The sequence below is a fragment of the Hyalella azteca genome, unplaced genomic scaffold (genome assembly GCF_000764305.2).
Source record: "Hyalella azteca isolate HAZT.00-mixed unplaced genomic scaffold, Hazt_2.0.2 contig11923, whole genome shotgun sequence".
NCBI classification, from domain to species: Eukaryota; Metazoa; Arthropoda; class Malacostraca; order Amphipoda; family Hyalellidae; genus Hyalella; species Hyalella azteca.
This window is the reverse complement of record NW_025941897.1, coordinates 61,948-82,080: the sequence shown is the minus strand read 5'-3', so window position 1 is coordinate 82,080 and position 20,133 is coordinate 61,948.

Here is a 20,133-nt window from a genome sequence, read left to right as displayed (position 1 = left end):
CGCAAATAAGCTTCGGAGAAACTTGACGGAACTTCTTATACGTCCCAGCCGAACGCTCCGCCTCCCTTCTTCCTTTCCTTAACAATTTCAGTCCGGCTGTAGCTGCAAGACTTTTTTTCCCCCTTCGGAGGGTAAAGGATTGAGTCAGCAGGAGTCCTATAACTAGCCGGATTCTTTACAAGGCTCTCAGTTGTTCTTGTTAAATGTTTTACAAGACATTCGCCAGAGCCTTTACTTTAGTATTGTTTACCCAACGAAATAGTCGGGAGGTTCCTAACAAATTTTAAATGGTAATGGATATTTATGTAACAAAATGGTGAAATTTCGTGCCATCGGATCGTGCTACATTAAATTTATACTTACTCAATTCGGATTTATAAAAATCTTTAGCAAACGTAAATTGAACTTGACCAGAGTGCAATAAAAGAAGAGCAGCACGTGATCAACTTTCGTCTTCATTTGGGTATCATGGCTGCTGCTCTATTGAACTTGAAAGTAAGTCGAAGAAAGCAGGGCAAAAAAAGCCCTTGAATCGTAAATATTTGAGACAACCCACCGCATTGGACCAGTTTTTGCAAGTATTGGGGACAGAAAAAACTTGCGCTCCCGCACAGCTTAATCCGGTGCGCCAACGCCCATTTCTCATAGAGAAAAACAAATTTATATAATTTTAACGGAATATAACTACTTATGTTAAAATATCGGCTGCTGTCCACTCTTACAGATTCAATTGAACATTTGTCTATCAAATTCATGGCAAATAATTCCTCCGAACTAGAAAAATGCCACAAGTATACATAAATATGAAGAAAATTCATAATTGCGAGCCCGAAATTGAAGTTCTAGTGCAATATCGTTATTAGAAGAAAAATTTGAATGAGATAATATTAAATCAGGCTCATTGTTTAAGGAAGAATCCTCACGCATGCTTCCTATTATTTGCACGAAGATTTTGTTTCTAACAAATTTTTCTGTGTTACTACGTTCACTTAATTATAGGTTCAAGATTTGTAAGCATAATTGAAGACAATTTTCAGTCGTTCGTCTTCAAAGGGAAGAAATAAATAGTTACCTAATTCCCAAACGAATTGCTGGTCTTGAGTATAAATTTGCAATGAAATTACATGAAGTTTCCGAGCATCAGCATTTTCTGAGTACGTAAGTCAGTTTAACTTATTGATGGGAATTTCAACGAATATCTCCCGACTGAACCCAGCGCATTGAATTGCGAGTAGGTACTAATGCTGCCAACCATATAGGTAGCGAACATATGGTAGTTACGGCATGTTAGTAATATTTGTTGGATGTAGTGCATCATTATATTATATGTTGTCCCAGTTGCATAAGGATTTAAGGGCGTAACGAGGCAGAGCCGACACGCTTCCAATGTTGCAGTTTTTTAGGTCATCAACGAACTGGGAAGTCGGACGTTGACAAATTTCTAAAGTGTGTTACTGTGTTTGCCTGAAGGCTAGAAAAAGCGGTATTTAGGTGAACTCTGTCCTTTAAATAGCAGATGTTGGAAAACACTCTTAAAATGCTACGCATAAATTATAGGATTACACAACTGGAAAATTAGGTTATGAGCGGATTAGTGTAATGAAGTATCAATCGATCAATTGAAATATATTACCCAATAATTCAATTCAATATCGAAACAATTAACTTTTAGGACATTTCAAGTGTTCCTAAAAGTACCTCGGATCAGCGGAAGAAAGACTCAATCGTGATTATATGAAGAGTCGTTTTCATGCGACGATCCAAAATTCTCAGTGTTTTGCAAGGGATCGCTACTTACGCCGCGTTGCAGTTTCCACAGACGAGAAAATCAATACCACAATAATCAATCTCAACGAAAAATAGTATTATCTAAAATTATCATTGACTTGATGAAATTTTATTAAAGAATTAAATTTGAATTTATTAATAAGGAAAGAGTTTGAGGGTCGTAACTAAACTTTAAATTTTATGAGATAGAATACCAGTTCAGTTACGTATATAAGTGAAAATTCCTTCACATTGATTTATTTTGTCTTTTGCATAGAGACAAAACTCATCAAAAGTACCACAAGTAAAAAGAAATTTATAATTAGATAATAAAACTTATATGTCAAATTATGACATAATTTTGTCGTCTTATTTAATAAATTGAAATAAAGTAAACTAAAATGCCAGATTTAATTTCTATGAAGAGACGACCTGTCCCATAACAGAGTTACTGGCTTGACTAATGATACTCATGTCTGAACTATCAATCCAAGCAAGTCGAGTTAACTATAATGAAGGCAATGTTCTTAAACACATTGCTAAACCAAAGCCACTACGAAGAGTGTGGCTTTACATACCAGTGCCTCCAAGATCGAAACTCCCCGACTGTAAAAAACGCGCCCGTGGGCGATAGGAAGATTCTAGATAACTGTTGATTTACAGCGCAGATCGAAGCCGAGCGAAAATATGAGTGCATGTTGAGCACAGTGATTGAAATTTGGTCGTTTTATATAGGGTTCGGATTTATAGGGTGCGATAAATCGTACTTTATGAGGGATATCTATATTGATCAGTAGTTGGGATCAAAATAATGGTGAAAAATATGCTAGCAAAGTGTAGATCCAATAAAGGAAAATTAATGCGAACTCAACAGCGCGTTCAACGAAAAACCCAACATCCACAAATAAAATATATTCACAGAATTTGTCTTGGTCACTTTCATCAGGAAAACACGAGCGCCTACAATATTTTATTTTTTCATTATTCAAAACAATTCTAGCAATCACTGAACAGATACGAAATGTTTATTACTTCACACAACAACGATAATAATTTCTGGACTTTATTTTATATTTTTTTAATGTTTTATCGCAACGAAAAGATGTTTTCATGTTAAAATTGTCACAGCCCAGAAGCCATATTCCACATCTCCGCACCATAGGCGGACGTTATTAACTAATTTCATACGTGAACACACACTCATGAACATAATGGCCACTCAAACATGATTAATGAGGTGAACACGTCATTCAAGCTCTATAACCTCTGAAGATTCGATCGTCTGGCTCCGAAAGAAACTAAAACAAAGGAGCGATTTGGAATCCAGGCCAATAAGAAGCATGACTTGTAAGCAAATCATTCGTGATAATAAAATATATAAAAAAAATCATCAGAGAATGAAAGTGATGGAAACTGAGATTGAAAAGAACAAGAAAGAGTGAAGGAATACTTGAAAGTTTACTGTCACATAAACACGGAAACTCTGCGTCTGTAGGCAACGACTCGGAACTTGATGTCAGTGATGACGGGGCTCACGTGACAGAGAAGAGGTGCAGCTAAACGATATAGTGCAGCATGAAAGCTACTACGCAACTGAACTTTTTCTATAGGATATCTTCGCATAACCGCCACTCTTTGGTAACCATCGCATAACAGCTGATGTTTAGAGCGACTTCTCACGCAAAAAAATCGAGATGAACTGGACAATTCCATCGAGAAATTTTCCATGCAGTTGAACTTTTTATGCAAGAAATCTTCATGTACTCGTCACGCTACTAAATCTAACTTGTTGCGGCTGTTACGTCGATGCGAGGCTCCACGCTGTAGCGGACTATAGAAAGTTACGCGCAGAAGAAAGAAGCCATGCCACTTTTTGTGCTACTAGGAATCTTCTGCAAGGCATCCGAAGACGAGTAGAGTGGAATTAATGATGTCTATGAGGACTGAATCCGGCAAGACGTGCGTGGGAAACTTGCGCAAGCACAGTAAACTGGTCATCACGATCACAAGCAGTGGAAATCATTATAATGTTAAGAATGCAGTTGACAATTTAGACCGAATTTAATGCAGTCATTGTCTTAAGATTGATATGATGAGGTAGTACCAATTTTAACATAACTGAAGCTTAATAAATTTTGAAAGTAGTGCAAGAGAGTTCGTATATTTTACATTACGACAAGATTTACAATCCATTTTCGAACATTCATTGATTATGACGTCAATGAATTAAACCCTTAGAGGGGAAGATATCATGTTATTGGGCTTTAAAAATTAATGAATTATATCAGGGAACTTTTAATACATAGGATTGTCTGAAGTATAAACCGAAAACACCGTAAAATCGCATGTAACTAAAGGATTTTCGCTGCTGTACTTGCGCAGATGAGAAGCGGGTGGTCACTTCGAGATAGCCATCGTTCGCCATCACAGATGTCACGTGGAAGCTCAAGATGCGAGAGACGTCGTACGCGTAGCCGTATGTTGCTCCTCGCAAATATCATTAAATTTGAGAAAAATCCGCAAACGCGTGACATTGGCGGCAGTTTGGCAAAAGAAAGCCGAGGACCATAGAAACTTTTTACAAGCGCATCAATCATTCATAATTTTAAGACAGGACTGTAAATGCTAAAGTTCATGTCTAAAAAATTACCTCTTTATAACTAGTTTATGGCTACGGGTACATTTTAGGATTATCTGCTTATTACTAGCTAATCGAAGGGGAGAAAACTACTTATCGACGTCTTATTCTCATCGCTCTGGAAGGAATTGTAGCTCATCTTCTACTTCAAACCCTGCCATAATTTCGTCTACGATACGCCCGTAGATCTTGGCTATGCTCATCCAACTCGTTAGCGGAAAATTTACGACATTTGAGCCTGGATCATGCAAGTCTTTAGCAAGCAATTTCACGGTAATGACACCGAACTTGAATTACGATCCTCAAAAATCTACCCAAACGAAATTTATGGAAGATAAACACGCTTGGGAGCCTAGAATGATAGCATTATTGCAAGGGGCATCGAGCAATCAACATGGCCAGTGGAGCACGATCATGTCTACAAGAAAACCTCATCATGTAGACAAACTTTTTATTAATCTAATGATCAGTGACGGAACTTTTGATTATTATCGCCGATTACGGACATCAAATATTGATAAAGAAAGTCGATTTGCAATAAAATTCGCGAATGCTTAACTACTTTTGCCGAAAATTTATTTTAATCAGAGCATCATTGCTTTTAATCTTCTCTTGACATCACATTATTATAACTCAATTTTGCTCAATACTAGGTTGTTGGTCAGACTTATGCAGCCTATGATCGCTTGTCCATGCAGAAAGGGTCACAAGTCAAGCCAGCAATAATGGACAGGGAGTTTAATCATGAGTCGATATTAATGGAGGACCAATACAAGATTGTAGCAGAGGAAGAAAGTCCCATTAATTATGGCAGTACATGACGGTCACCGCCGAGGGTGGTACATTGAAGTGCTTATTCAGATTAACGACTTTCTTTTTGGTATGCTCGTCTATCGTCTACGGAGGAATTCAATGCTCAACATACCGACTTGAAATTTGTAGTACATTTTTTGTATTTTTATATCACTTATAATTTGAAATTGTCGATGGAGTATCAATTTGTGCTTCGATGAGGCGGTTCAGGATCGCGCTTGCTAAAAGCTGAGTTAAAATAATTAAAAATAAATATAAATTTCGATATTAGGCTGCGCAAATATTTTTATTTACTTGATCTTAGATGTTATATGAGGGTACGGAACAGAAGCGATGGCAGGGAAAAGGTTCGCATCTGCTTTACAGTTTTGAAGAGCAGGCTGAATAATTTTCATTGATCGTATACGAGTGAATAATGTAGGAGTCCTTTGTTCGCAAGTCTATATTTTTTAGAGATATATTGGAAAAGTGAAAAAATGGCGAGATAGCGCTTCACAGAGCCTTAATAAACTGATAAACTTAGTGATAAAAAATTGAAATTCAAAATGTAAAAATTATTCAAAACATATACCGAATAACATTGATTTTTTCAATTTGAAGAAAGCTTCAAATGCAAGTAAGTTCACAAACACAAACTACACATATAAAATCTGCAGTCAGCCATTGAATGAACGATGAATATCCCAATCTCCGTCTGAATAATATGGTAACAATGACTTAAGTCCGAATAACAATAAGAAGTTGAACAGCATGAACACTCAATTGGCTAGAGGTGATGTGCAGAACGAAAAGCGGTCAGCTGATGTCATCGAATTGATGGAAGACTCAGAGGGGAAAGTTTTGTCTTCCCAATCAACAAATTTTGTATATAAAACCTAATTGTGTGATACTTTTGAATACTAAAATCTATTAAAGTTTAAAAATAAAGCGCAGAATGTTTCATACTGTATATGGGCCGCATCTAAAAAGCCGCTAAAATAGAGGAGGCATTATGCTCTCTTGCACTTGGGTCTTCATGCCTCATTTTCAGTATTTGATGAAACAGTGTAAAATCTTGATCGGTTGATTCAGTATAATCTTCATCGCAGATCGGTTGATTGCATATTTCGTAACAAATTTGCGGACAATATCTCCCCATCACAACGCACGTCCGGGAGCTGCGCCGGAGGTGTAGGTGCATCCGGATGCCTAGCATGCCAGTTGTAACACGGCATGTCTGTCATCCATGCATCTTCTGACTTGCTTAACCGCTATTGTACCACTGACCGAATTCTTAAACCTTATAAACGTGATCATGAGTTCTTATATCGTACTGACCGTACTAAGTTTTTCATCGTACTGACCGTACTGAGTTTTTTACCGTACTGATTATTTTTTCGTACTGACCGTACCGAGATTTTTAACGTACTGAGTTGTCTATCGTACTGACCGTACTGAGATTTTTAACGTACTGAGTTGTCTATCTTACTGACCGTACTGAGATTTTTAACGTACTGACTTGTCTATCGTACTGACCGTACTGAGATTTTAACGTACTGAGTTGTCTATCGTACTGATCGTACTGAGATTTTTAACGTACTGAGTTGTCGATCGTACTGACCGTATTGAGATTTTTAACGTACTGACCGTGATCGTACTAACCGGATTCTTAACATAGAGTCGTGATCGTGAGTTACACTTTGGAGTTCCATGAACTTGATTCGAATCACATCTGATTTTTTATTCTCCCAAGTGACGCAATTCACAAAGTTTGAAACAGAGTTCATACAACTCAGTGATTATCTTTGTGAAGAAAGATTTTTAAACAACTCTTCCAGGTTTTAAAAACACAAAAATTTAAGATTGAGGCAAAAATTCTAGAGATTATTCGTCAAGCAAGGATCCAGTACTGGTAATAGAACTGACTTAAGTGATTAATTGAACAATTTTAGGTTCGAAGCAAAATGGGCCAAACACATTCCGTATAATTAATTGGCTTTCAATTTTTATTAATTTCTCTACCTATTAAATGTAGTGGAAAAAAACGAAACGAAATCTAGTATTCTACGACTTTTTCATTAATCTTAAACACAATAAGATCATGAGTTTTCATTTAGGTAGGTATTTTCAAAGCCCTTCCTTTAATTTCAAATGAAGACTTGAAAGGGCTAAGGTCAGAGCAGAATATCAGAAAGTTCTCAAAGAATGGCCACTGTTTGCAATAAATGTCAACAGCGAAAGTCAACTCGCAAAGCTGCACGACCATATGTTCGCTATATTTAATGATTTATTTCTTATTTAATCGGAGGTAAAGGTTCACCAGGAACATTTTACGGCAATACGATAACAGGTTTCATCCATCATAGAATCTGATATCAGCACGATGCGATGAATAATACTTACTTAAATTTAGTTTTGGCGTGGATAAAAAATAGTAAATAATAATATAAAAATAAACACAATCAAGTTCATTTTCGAATCTAAGCCACTAAGCTGCAAAAATATGTGAATAATCAATCATTTAATTTTGCGCAACTGCCAGATCGAGGCTTGTTGAACAGATCGGAAATATTTTATATTCTATTGTAATACTTATATAACGAATGGTAACCTCATTCAAGAGGCTATGCACCCTATTTTACTTTCCTCTCAGTTAAAAGACAGAAATGGTTTATGTTAAAGGATATCAAAGATGGAATGAGGTCACTATAGCAAGCTTATTTAAATACCTCTGCAAGTTAACTCATTGGCTACACTCGACGGCGTGTTAAAAATTCCAAGTAAAGTACGAAAACAATACAGAACACGAGTATAAAATTTAATTCTTCGTCTTCTATTCATGCTTTCTTCGTGCTTTTGTCATCTGCTTCATTAATGCTTGTGCAGGAGCCAGTACAGTTGTGTAGTTTGTTTTACAGTAGCGAGCTCATGGACACACTTTAATGCATGACTCGTTTTCAGCGAGGGATCGCTGGGTGGACCTGAGTGATATATTGCATCCTGACTTTACCAGCTACAATTAAGATTCCCAGTATCCTGCCTCTACACTGTCCAAGATAGCGACTAACCTGCCTCTACACTGTCCAAGGCAGTGACTAACCTGACTCTACACTGTCCAAGGCAGAGAGTATTCTGACCACGCACACTGTCCAAGACATCAAGTTTCCTGGCGCTACTCTGTCCAAGACATGACACTGTCCAATTAACTGACAGGACGACTCAAAACCGCACAAGAAAATCATAACAATTTGTGGAATTGCCGATAAAATCAGGTAACGACTTGCAGCCCAGGATCGATTCCATCAGCAGCCACAGCGCACGACGTGTTTGCTTATCAGAAGAGCTCTGGTCATTGCACTTATGTAATTTAGATCCTTGCGATATAAACGAGCGTTTCGAAAAATAATGAAATAAACATACGTGTAGCCAAGAGTTTTCTACAATTCTGAACATGAATAATTATATTATTGATGTCTCGTGCCATGATTTTATCCATATGTGCAACAAATATGTCTGCAAAACATTGTTGACTATTCTTCTTCTGTCGAGAATTTTATACTTAACTTATACAATGTAATTATCGTTAGTTAATATTCATGATAATCACATCATCTTCAGATTTTTTGATAGTCGCCGACACATTCATTTGATTTAAGATGTTAATTCTGCATTGATCATTAAAAATTAATTTGATGCCCATATCGCATAATCCTTAATTGTACAAACTGATTATACTGCTTTCGAACTATGGTGCAGCAACATTGATGAATTCACTTCTTATGACGATGAAATTATGAAATTTAAGAAGCTGATACAATTATTAAGTATGAAAGTAATTACCAGCTTAATTTCGATTGAACCACGTCTGCCAAAGTGCCAGTATAACAAACGACGAGAGAGCCAATGTGAGCGAATCATTGGGACGGTGCAAGAGTCCTCGAGAGAAAGTGAGTTTGGAGAGCTCAACAATGGCGTGCCCATGCAAACAGCTTTCCCGGGCATGCAGAGACCGAGGATTTATCCTATATGAACATGTATAGATAACTATCGTCCTATATGAACATGTATAGAGTAAGACAGCTAACGCCTCCAACGATCTTCTCTTCTCCATACGCAACATGAGAGTCTGATGATTCGGGTACGATGACGCTGCTCTATTCATCATCAACGATCATCAATCAAGCAAGAGGCTTCACAAACACCAAACATGGGACATTTAGTAATCATCGAACTGCCCAGCGCAGAATGGAATGTCATAGAAGGAAAGGGGGTTGGAAATGAGTTCACGGACTTCCTCACTAACGAATGTGTTCGAGTAATGAAGGTTAAATTAGATATTATATTATCAAGCAACAAACGCCGCTTATTAACGTTCATATAAATTGTTTTTTAAATATTTGCTTGACATGACTGTGGTCGCCAAGATTTGTAAAATAATTTGATGACCTTCAGACGTCAGAATAATAGATATCGTATAATTTGTACGACTGAAAAGTAATTTAATTTACAAATTTTCGTTATTTCGTAAGAATATCATTATTCCGGCATTACTTACAAGATATGGACCAACTTACGAAGAAATACGCGCAGAGAAATCACCTTTTTATCTTCAAGTTTTGAGTAATTGTAATCTATTAGGAACATAAGATTTTTAAGCCTTACTTAGGGATTAAGCAATAATGATGTTTCGAATCAATTGTTCTTCTACGTCCTCGTGTAAATGCCGCCCGAAATTAAGAATAATTTATAATAAGTTTTGAAGTTAGTATTAATTTGTATTCTCCTGAAATCAGGTGGCTGCCTAATAATTAAACGAGAACAAAATATGACAACGAGAAAGATTGTATTATACTTTACTCTGAAAATATCTACCAAATAAAATACCAAATAAATACCATATCAGAAAAAAAAGAGTTACACCATTTTATCGAAACAGTGAACTAACCACCATATACACTACCAAAAAATAACATAGTTGCTAGTTCATTAAACCAACATAGAGCAGGATATTTGGACCGCACGCCCCGGCAGGTGCTACGCCAGATAACGTACGGAATCTCAACTCAGGCCGGCAGAGGCCTAACGCTGAGCATTGGCGGCCGCCCCAGTGCCTTTGCAACATCATTAATGCTCGCCACCTCGCTTCTGAACCCGACGCCGACAGAACGTGGCTCGAGTTCTGATCAACCGAATTATGACCTTCGAATTATGGTAATGTGAAGACATCTAGTCTGGGAATAACGATCGGTAATTATCTTCGCTTAGATTTGCCGGGATTTAATGAAATAAATGGGAAGAATGGAGATGGGGGTTTTGATGACCCAGATCACAAATAGAATCTAATATGAAAATTTACACACGTCAGATAATAACGCAAAAAATTGAGAGTAGCGCTCGGATAGAAAGGGAAACCTCATGACTAGAGGCATTATTCTCTTCGACGTGAAATGAGTAATTTGAATTTCACGATGTTATAACTCAGTAAAAAGCAATAGGAAATCGAGGCTAAGCGTAGAAATCAAACTCAAATAGCCTCTTGCCAAACTCATCTTTTTTCGTATCTTCTCACCGACGGGTGTATTCAAAATCAACAGAGTTGACCTACTCAAATAACCCTGCAAAGTACTTGTAGTTTTCCTCTTTTTCAGCTCTCGGAAAATATGAGTGCGACTTTAGAAAGCTATTCCTGGTTTGTGTCACATTCGCTTCCATGTATCATATGTTTAGTCCACGAATGCATACGTGTTAACTATCTCAAAATTACTTCCATATCAGTTGTCTCTCACCTCTCGTGCATGCGTTCATGTCACGGCGCTTCCTCGATTCTCAACACACGAAGCTTTTCCTCATTAGCAAGCAACAACTTTTAGTCGTAACCCCTTAAAAATTAAGATGCTATAGCCATTCAGTCCGCAGTCTCGTTTATTTCTTTTCAACCTCAGTGAAGTCGTTCATTCTGCAGGGACGCAAGTCAACGACACACCAATTTTTTTGCCGCACGTAGAATTCCTCAGAGAGCAGAGGTAGATCTTTCCGATTTATGTAAATCGTAACTTTCTTTCTTTTCAGCAGCTCTTTTGTACCATTTCGACGACGTTACATGTAATTTGATCAAGCACTACTACACAGTGCTCATGCCATATATCGGGTCTTGCTTCTATACACAGCTTCCAGAGCTGGCAGTCTCACCACGGGCCGACACAGAGCCCGAGGGAGACTTTCACTGGCCAGACTATCCGGTTGTGAAGAGAGCTTGCGGCGGCGTCGTCCCTTCGGCTTCGCTTATATGAGGATCGAGGAACGGACCTTGAGATCAGAATTTTATCAATGTGGTGCTCAACGGCCGCCATTCCAACGCATGATTGAAGACACGCGTTCGAGGTGCTGTTCAGCCAACGGTCGGGAAGTTGCATCAATGTCCAGACATCAACATTTGAAAGCGAAACGTGTTCGAAAAACCTGGCCCACGCGACTATGGTAGGTCTGAGAGCTATTCGACAAGTAGTATTAGAAACCAAATATAGAAGAGAATCGATAATTAAATAAGTAATGAGCGGGCTTTGCGCTCAAATATGATTGATGTCGTATCCCATGCAAGAGAGGCTTCCAACACTTTACTTTCAGCCATTTTCGATAATACTTAACAGATCCGAATTATCTTTATAAAGACTATTTCAAGTTTTTGTGTTTTCTCGTGCTTTTTACATAAATTATGTTAAACCACAAAATTACACAGATTACTTTAGCACAAAGACGATAATGGTGCCAGATTCGTTAAATAAATCATAGAGTAGCTCGTGTTGTCTCACTTTACAAAATACAACTTACGACTTCAGAAGAGTGTCCAAAAATGACAATTATAATGATCACTACGCTGTAGAATATATCTCACAGTACTCGTTGAGATGAATATTTCATTATTTTAGTATTCAAACATATACAAAATGTATTGACACTACAGTATAATAATTATTCACAGTATTTCCCTCAATGTTACTGCCCACAATGTATTGATCAAAATACATTTAAAGAAAAAACATATTTTGTCGTTTATACTAAACAAGAACTGAGTAAATTTCCCTTTTTAGATTAAAATCCTCCATTGCAAACCTAAGTCTACGTCATGATAATATCAGTGAATAAGAGTTAACTAGTATAATTCTAGTCTATCACACTGCTTATTCTCAAATATATTTCCTTTCAATGGCACATTTCAATAGGTGAACTCAATGACCCTAAAATTGATCGTAATTCCGATTTAAGAACGCAAGGTGCCGCTGAATCCGACTTGTCACTCATCGGCTTGACGCGATAAAGGAAAATGAATCCACTTTCTATTTTCAAGGCCACACGGCAGTCTTGCTTCGATCGCTAATGAAGCTTAAGCCATACGACCGCCTAAGCCGGGGACATGTCTAGCGACTCGTTTATAAGATAATCAGCCTCGATAAATTACTAAGTAGCATAGGAGTAATGGCCGAATAAAAAGTTGAACATGGGAGTTGCAATTTTAGAGCAACGCGTCATATCCATATCGGCTGTAAACGGGTGATGTTATTCAGGACTCCAGTTTCGATGAAGGTGGATTTTACATGGGATTAAATGGTATCAGATGCCATAAACTTCATAAAAATGTCACAATTTCTAGATCTGATTATGGCTAAATCAGATTTGAGAACATTCTAAAGCATATAATTATATTTAAAAAATATAGAACAATCTACCATACTTTCCAGGTACAAACTTTTTTATCTCACACGTAAACAATGTGTCAAAAATTACACCGCAAGGTTAAATACAAATAATAAATACAAAAATCCAGGCAGGTTTTTCGGAGGCCGACCGTCAACCCTACAGTCCACCAGTAATTACGAAACGAATTCATAGGCTCCTACAAGGGCGAGTTTGGCGAGGTTGAGGCACTCATGACGGCGTGAGTTGGTATTTACCTTGCAGGCAGTCAAAGGAGGAAGAATAAAATACTTAAAAAAAACTTTTTAAAAAACCACGTTTTTCTTGTGGACTAAAAAGTAGAAAATAAATTGTGGCTCGCCCCAAAAAACGTGTGTCGGGCAGATTTATGATTAAAGCGAAAAGCACACAACACACGAATTTTGGAAATTTGATGGTGAACGTACAGCCCGACCCACGTTTTTTTGGGGCGAGCCACAATTTATTTTCTACTTTTTAGTCCACAAGAAAAACGTGGTTTTTTAAAAAGTTTTTTTTAAGTATTTTATTTTCTCCTTTTTAGTCCGTTGCTACACATGAAAAACGTTGTTGCGAGCCAATTTACTTGCCCTGACGTATGTATCGATGATACGCAGCGTAAGCGCCTGCTGGTCTATAACGTCAGCGCCCGCACGTCATACTATATATATACTATTTATATATACTTTACTCAATTAAGCTAATTTAGGTCTCTAATTGCTAGTTTTTATGATTGTATCTGAAATTGTTAGGCGAAAATAGCCTGCATGCCGAATTTCAGATCTCTCGAGCAATCAGAAGTGGGCTAATTTTCGTTGTCAATGTTAACAACAAACAAACAAACAAACAAACAAACGCGAAGCTAAGCTAAGAAAAACGTGTTAAAAATAAAGCTGTTTAATCTTACACCGTCAGACGCGCAGGAAAAAACTATGCTTAAAAGAAGAGAAAGGTACGATCTAAATAGTTCAGTTAATAGGTTGACTTCGCAGGATTATGAAAAAAATTCATCATTACGTCGGTATATTCATTTTTAACTTCATAAAAAATCTCATGCATGCAGTTAAAAATGATCACTGACCTGATATTTTTACAATAACCAAATCTTTTACAGAGTATTATAAAAGGATTCGAACGCTCGGATTTGTGGTTAAACTGGAATTTTTAATTGTAGAGTCACGCCACAGATTGGACTTCGTAAATTCTGAATTTGCAGGGAAGATGACGAGCGCGTGCGTTCATATACTCTAACTATACGTACGTCCACGTAAAAACATGAGTTCATTTGACTATAGGCAAGTCGTGACCTGAGCCCACTGAACTTACACCACAAAATCAAGGGGCTTGTCAGAGTTCGTTCAGGACGCTGCCAGGCTCAACAGTAGAGTGACGAATTACGCCGCAGGGCTGAATGGCAAGCAGACCGAGCAGAGATGGCTGCACCGATTGCAATAAGTGTTTCACACTTCCAAATTTAAAGCGTATTTTTCTGGATTTTATAGCGATAAGATTTAATTTTAGTGCAAGAGTTAATCTAGAAAGGCAAAGGGATATTATGAGTGCAACATCAAATGTCAAAGAGCGCAAACGAAGATTTGCTCTGCCATGTGATAGCTACAAAAAAATAATAATAATAACAAATAAAATAACATACAATTTTGTGTTCATGGATGTCACTTTCATTTCGCATCACTTGTAACTGAATTAGGACACTTATCAAGAAATCTTATATGATAAATAAGATGAATTAATTTATCCAGTTACTTCTTTTTCTCAACAGCAACTCACAAATTTTGCTGCACGTTTTAACCGGCAACTAAAACCTGATATAAAAGTAATTTCTGTATCATGAATACGGAACGTGTACTGAAATATTCCCTGAAATAAACAGCGAGCAAACTTTTTCAATAGAACGTACGCGGCCTTTTCGCTCGGCAGGACTCGATCGCAATTCGTCTCGGTTTTTAGACTTGATTGAAGACCGAGGAAATGATGGGCTTTTAAACGCATCTCCTGTGAAACTGAACCCATCGTACCCCTTCTCTGTGATCACAGCTCTGACCATACATCCATCCATCAACTATTTGGCCGAATCTTGTCTGATGATCTTAACACAAATTTATTATTTCTTAATCAACTCAAAACCGACTAGGAGTATCCCAAAGGACGGTGTAATCGTTTGCCAACGCATTTTTTACATTTTTAAGTGTGGATTTTTTACAAAAAATAATTTGGCGATAATGTTATTTGACAATCATAGAATAAACAATAAAACTAAAAAAATTATTACTTGCAAAGTCTTGTGCAGAATCATGCAGTTTGTGCTTTGGTATACCACTATCTACCAGTCTACCACCGTAACATAACTACACGAAGCACCGTGTACATTTTTACACTCATGAGATGTGGCATATGAACAATAAAATTGTCAATAAAATAATAGAGCGCAAATATTCACTTTCGATTCTTTAATAAGTATCGACAGGGCTGTATATGTTAGATCCAGACTATAGCGAGACAACCGTGCAGGATGTCAGTCGTCGCGTGCTTATCTCGTAAGACGCGTTCTTTAACAGGACGTAATTATAGCATTCTTACGTCAGCCTCATTAAGTGGAAATGCAGATGATGACTACAGGGACTGCGAGACATGCCGCACGCATCATATACATCGACATGTACATGTAACTGCTAAGAAAATATGACCTACGGACAGGCAAGTCTTCCAATAAACTTGCAGTCGTAAACTTAAAGATGGGAACCAAGAGTTCAAAAGTAAAGAAATTGTCCAATGCTTTTACTTTAAATTATTGTTTGATCTGCAATATTATCGAAATAAATACCTATATAAATACGGTAACACGAGGAATAATTATAAAGCTTTCAAGTCAAAGGATCTACGCACAAGTTTTTACACATTTTTACTGATAATTTTCCAATAATTTTTAAGCAAAGCATTGGCCATGAGACATCATCCATCATTCAGTCTATACCGTGAAGTTTCCGCTTATGTGTGATTATACATTAATATTGATGATGGCAAACCTCTAACGGTTTATCGGGGAAATTCCTTCGTCATTATTGAACAATAGTAGAAGATGAATACATTGCCTCAAGTGACTAATGGAACGATGCAAATAAATTCAACATTACTTACGCTGGCAACGACACCAACAGCCTTTGTTCTCGTAACATAATGGCTCTTGGTTGTTCAAATATTTTATTATAACTTCGGCATCATGGCAAGGGACAATTAATGCGTGGCATTAGCGACACACAAAGGAAGATTTTATTAGTTAGTTTTTCCAACTTATTAAAAAGAATGACACTTTCATTTCAAGTTATTTCGTTATGCATTGTTATTAATCAAACTTGTCTAATACAAGACTTTGCCCTAAAGGAATACGAATTTTAGATTGCATCGTCAGTATATGCATACCGGTCATTAAAATTAGTTGTGATATGAGAAAATTGTTCTAAATTAGCCTGCTTATTTGATACTGGATTAAGTAGCAGGATTGCTGAGCAGAATTGACAATTCCATTGTTTTGGGACTTCATGGCACACTTCCCGCACAATGAACCTTACGTTATCGATGGCATTGATTCATCCGTCACGATATGAATCTATTCTTGTTTATTATTACTCACATACTTCATTATAGCCTGATTTTTTTAATTAGAGAATATTTCACGATCTAAAACAATTTGTAACTGATAAATTAGTAATGTCCACCTTGAATTTTATGGGCTACTTGAGATCAATCAATCTAAACTAACAGAAAAATTTATAGTTATTTATGAAAGTCACATAAACTCTAAAGCTAAATAGAATAAAACATTAGCTAGCAAATATAATTTTGCACTATTATTAACCGTTGTCGTAGCTGGCAACATTGCATAGAAAAGTAACGGAAGAGCAGCTAGCGCAATTAACAGCAGACTTCACGCAGGTTTCCCTGAACCAAAACATCGACATCGACGAGAGTTTTGAGGCCGTCGAGCTGCTCGTTGTCGACGCGCTTTGCGGTCACAAAAGAGCGCATTTGAGTCAACTTGTTCTTCTTTGGGGTCGCTTGTGAGTCGTGAAGAGCGATGTTCCAGCTTAAAAAGTCACTCGTGCGCGCATAAATTGCTTGGTTTTCGTGACCTTTGATTCTCGAACTGACTAATTACGCTCTGTTCGATTTACACCGTACGATTTTCGGGACATTAGTCTTGCTTCAGGAATTGGAATATTGAAGACGGTCTTATTATTTATAGCAAGACATTATTTATAATCGCCGTACGAATAATATCGGTGAAATAAGTACAAATTATCAAAATAGAGAATAAAAATATCTAAATTAGGAAGTGGTTATATAATTATATGCCTAAACACTTTTTTATGCTTAGGAAAAGAAAACTCGTGCATACAAAGAGTTACACAAATTTTGGCCGAGATTGCACGGTTCAGAAGCAAAGAAAGTATTTATTTGAAGTAATCCAGTATTTCCTCGTTAAAAAAGTGCTTCTAATTACCCTTTAGATCCCTGCACATTTATATCATCCGTCATCATCATCAACTCTGATTAAGCTTTGATTTCTCAGTAAAGGTTCACTGCATCGACAAGAGATTGCGAGGTCATGGAACTACAAGAGAAACATCAGTGAATGAATAACTTTCTCAACTGATGTTGACACCTCGAGACGTAAATGTATTGCATTCTAATCAAGTGAAATAAAATATCAGTACATTGCGACACATTGTGAGTTTGATCAAACATTCATTGGAACTGTTATGGCATTCGAATAAAGCGCTGGTGCTCCTGACAAATGAATGAATTGAAAAGGAACGATTATTTACTCAACGATATAAACGTGCGTTGTTGATTAATTTTTAAATGTTTTGTTAAACAACAATGAAATGCATTACGTAGACATTTTCAATGTCAAGCGAAAGCACGGACGCTCGGACAGACAAGAAAGCTTCGCGAAAGGCATAATTTTTTTCTCATCAGAGTCTGTAAAGACCCATAGACCCGAAGCAATTCTTGTAAGCAGCAGCAGCGCTACAAGACGCGGAGATACGGGGAAAGCTATAAGGCGAGAAGTTGAATAAGCGCGGCATATGGCTCGTAGCGAGGCAGGTGCTGCAGTGCAAACAGGATGTCTCATTGCAAATTTTCCCGAGGGTGGCAGTTTCAGTCATCATTCTAAATTTTTGTCAACAGAAGAGCAATTTCTAACTTCATGTGCTGGTGCTTCACTACACCGAATTTTCGACTTACGCAGTTCAGTTTCATCGTCAGCCACGTTGATGGCATTCAACAAAACTTTTCTATCCTATTCATTTATCATTCAATTTGGGGTATCCAAGGGAGGGATTAGAGGCATCAAACATGCGACCGTTTCCCAGCAAAACAAGAACATGATGCATATATTCATCGTGTAATGCAATTAATTGTAGAATTATTTAGGTATTAAATAATACTGAAAATAGAATGTACTTAAACTGGATCTCATCAATCTATCAGTCGCGTTAGTTGCTTCAGCGATTACATTCGTCACTCACATGGCAGTCGTTGATAGATTGCAAGACTCGTATATTAGACACTTTCATTTAAGGAGCATGGCCAATAAGCCAATTATCCAGTTAGCCAGAGGAAAAATTCCAATTCATTTAGCCAGGTATAATGTGGCAGTTCCATGATGCTTGAACATTAGGAGATAAAATTATAGTCAGAATTTTGGGTTCAGATTCGACGACTAACTCCTATTCAAAATAATACTCCAGATTAGCAGCGGGCACACAAGACTGTGCATAGAAACACACGTTTGATATTATTAAATTAATAATCAGTTACTAGATACAATTGTCACTAATAAATTATCAAACAATTCTTCTTACGAGTTAATAATATTGACTATGTTGACTATTATTAACTATTAAAAATTGTTGTAAATATCATAGTTGATATTACATCAATTCTTATATATATTTGACGAAGCCAGGCCGACCTATCGCGGATCCATAACTATTTGGCCACCTTATTCAATTTCCATTAGAATTTTCGCGGCTAGTTGCAGGCATCGAACCCCCAACTTACTGCTCCATTGGTGATCTTAACCACTCGGCCATTCCGAGCCCCTAGCATATGTTTTTATGGATTTTTCGGGGCAGATCAAGCTTTATAGTCAGGGTTTGATCAATTGTAATTCATTCATTCTGGCGCATCACTCATAACATTAGTAGTATATTTTGTATTTGTAATGTCAGCGTTCATTGCGCCAATTATGTACCCTCACAGAGTCCTGACATAGCACATTAACCCAACTTGCCCGGCTTTGAACCCGCAACTCATTGCTCTAATCTTGCAATTCTCAACCACCCGGCCACCTCGCTGATTTTGACCAGAACTGTCATAGAAATCTAGGATCAAACCTACAACTCATCGCTCCAATCCTGGTAATCTTAAACATTGGATTTCAAACCCATGAAACTCACAAATAAATCAAAATTTAGGATACAGAAGCTTTGTACTCAAAACAGAACGCAATACCAACAGGAAGCTGTAGGGCTGTTCCGCTGTGCGCGCTAGCGGGGAAAGCATCACCGCAATAGAGGCTTAATTTGTTTCCGTTCACACGGCCGTGTAGCTGAGCCTATATAGTCTTTAGCTCTTTGTGGGGCTAAGTTGTGCTATGCTTCATCAGGTAATCATTTCATTTTCTTCTCCACATTACTTTCCGCAATAAACTAAACAATAATAAGAATAAAACTAATGAAAACAAAACTTTATGAATGATGCGCATTGATCGATGAATGCAATTCTTGCGGCATGGCAGTTCGATGAATTATTTTTTTCTTCTTTTCCGATTGTTTATATGTAGATAATGCTTTATTGATGGTATGATTTAAAAAATTCGTATATATTGATTAAACCAATGAGAAAATAATTTGAAAAGTCACCATTACAAAACGATCTAATTAGAATTCAAACGGACTCGCATTAGTTCTTTTCCAAGGCTAAGGGTGGCTCGGTTTTTTGAGATAAATTATTCCCGGTTTGAATACTGGATAGAAATCCCAAAATACTGAAACACGAAATCAACTTTGTCCTCGAGAATAATTTTAAGAAGGACGTCTCAGCGTCACGGCCTCATTAGTCACAGGCAGACATGCAATGCAGGGGCTGACGAAGCACTCAGTAAACGTACATCGTCACGTCAGTGTTAGGATATCAGT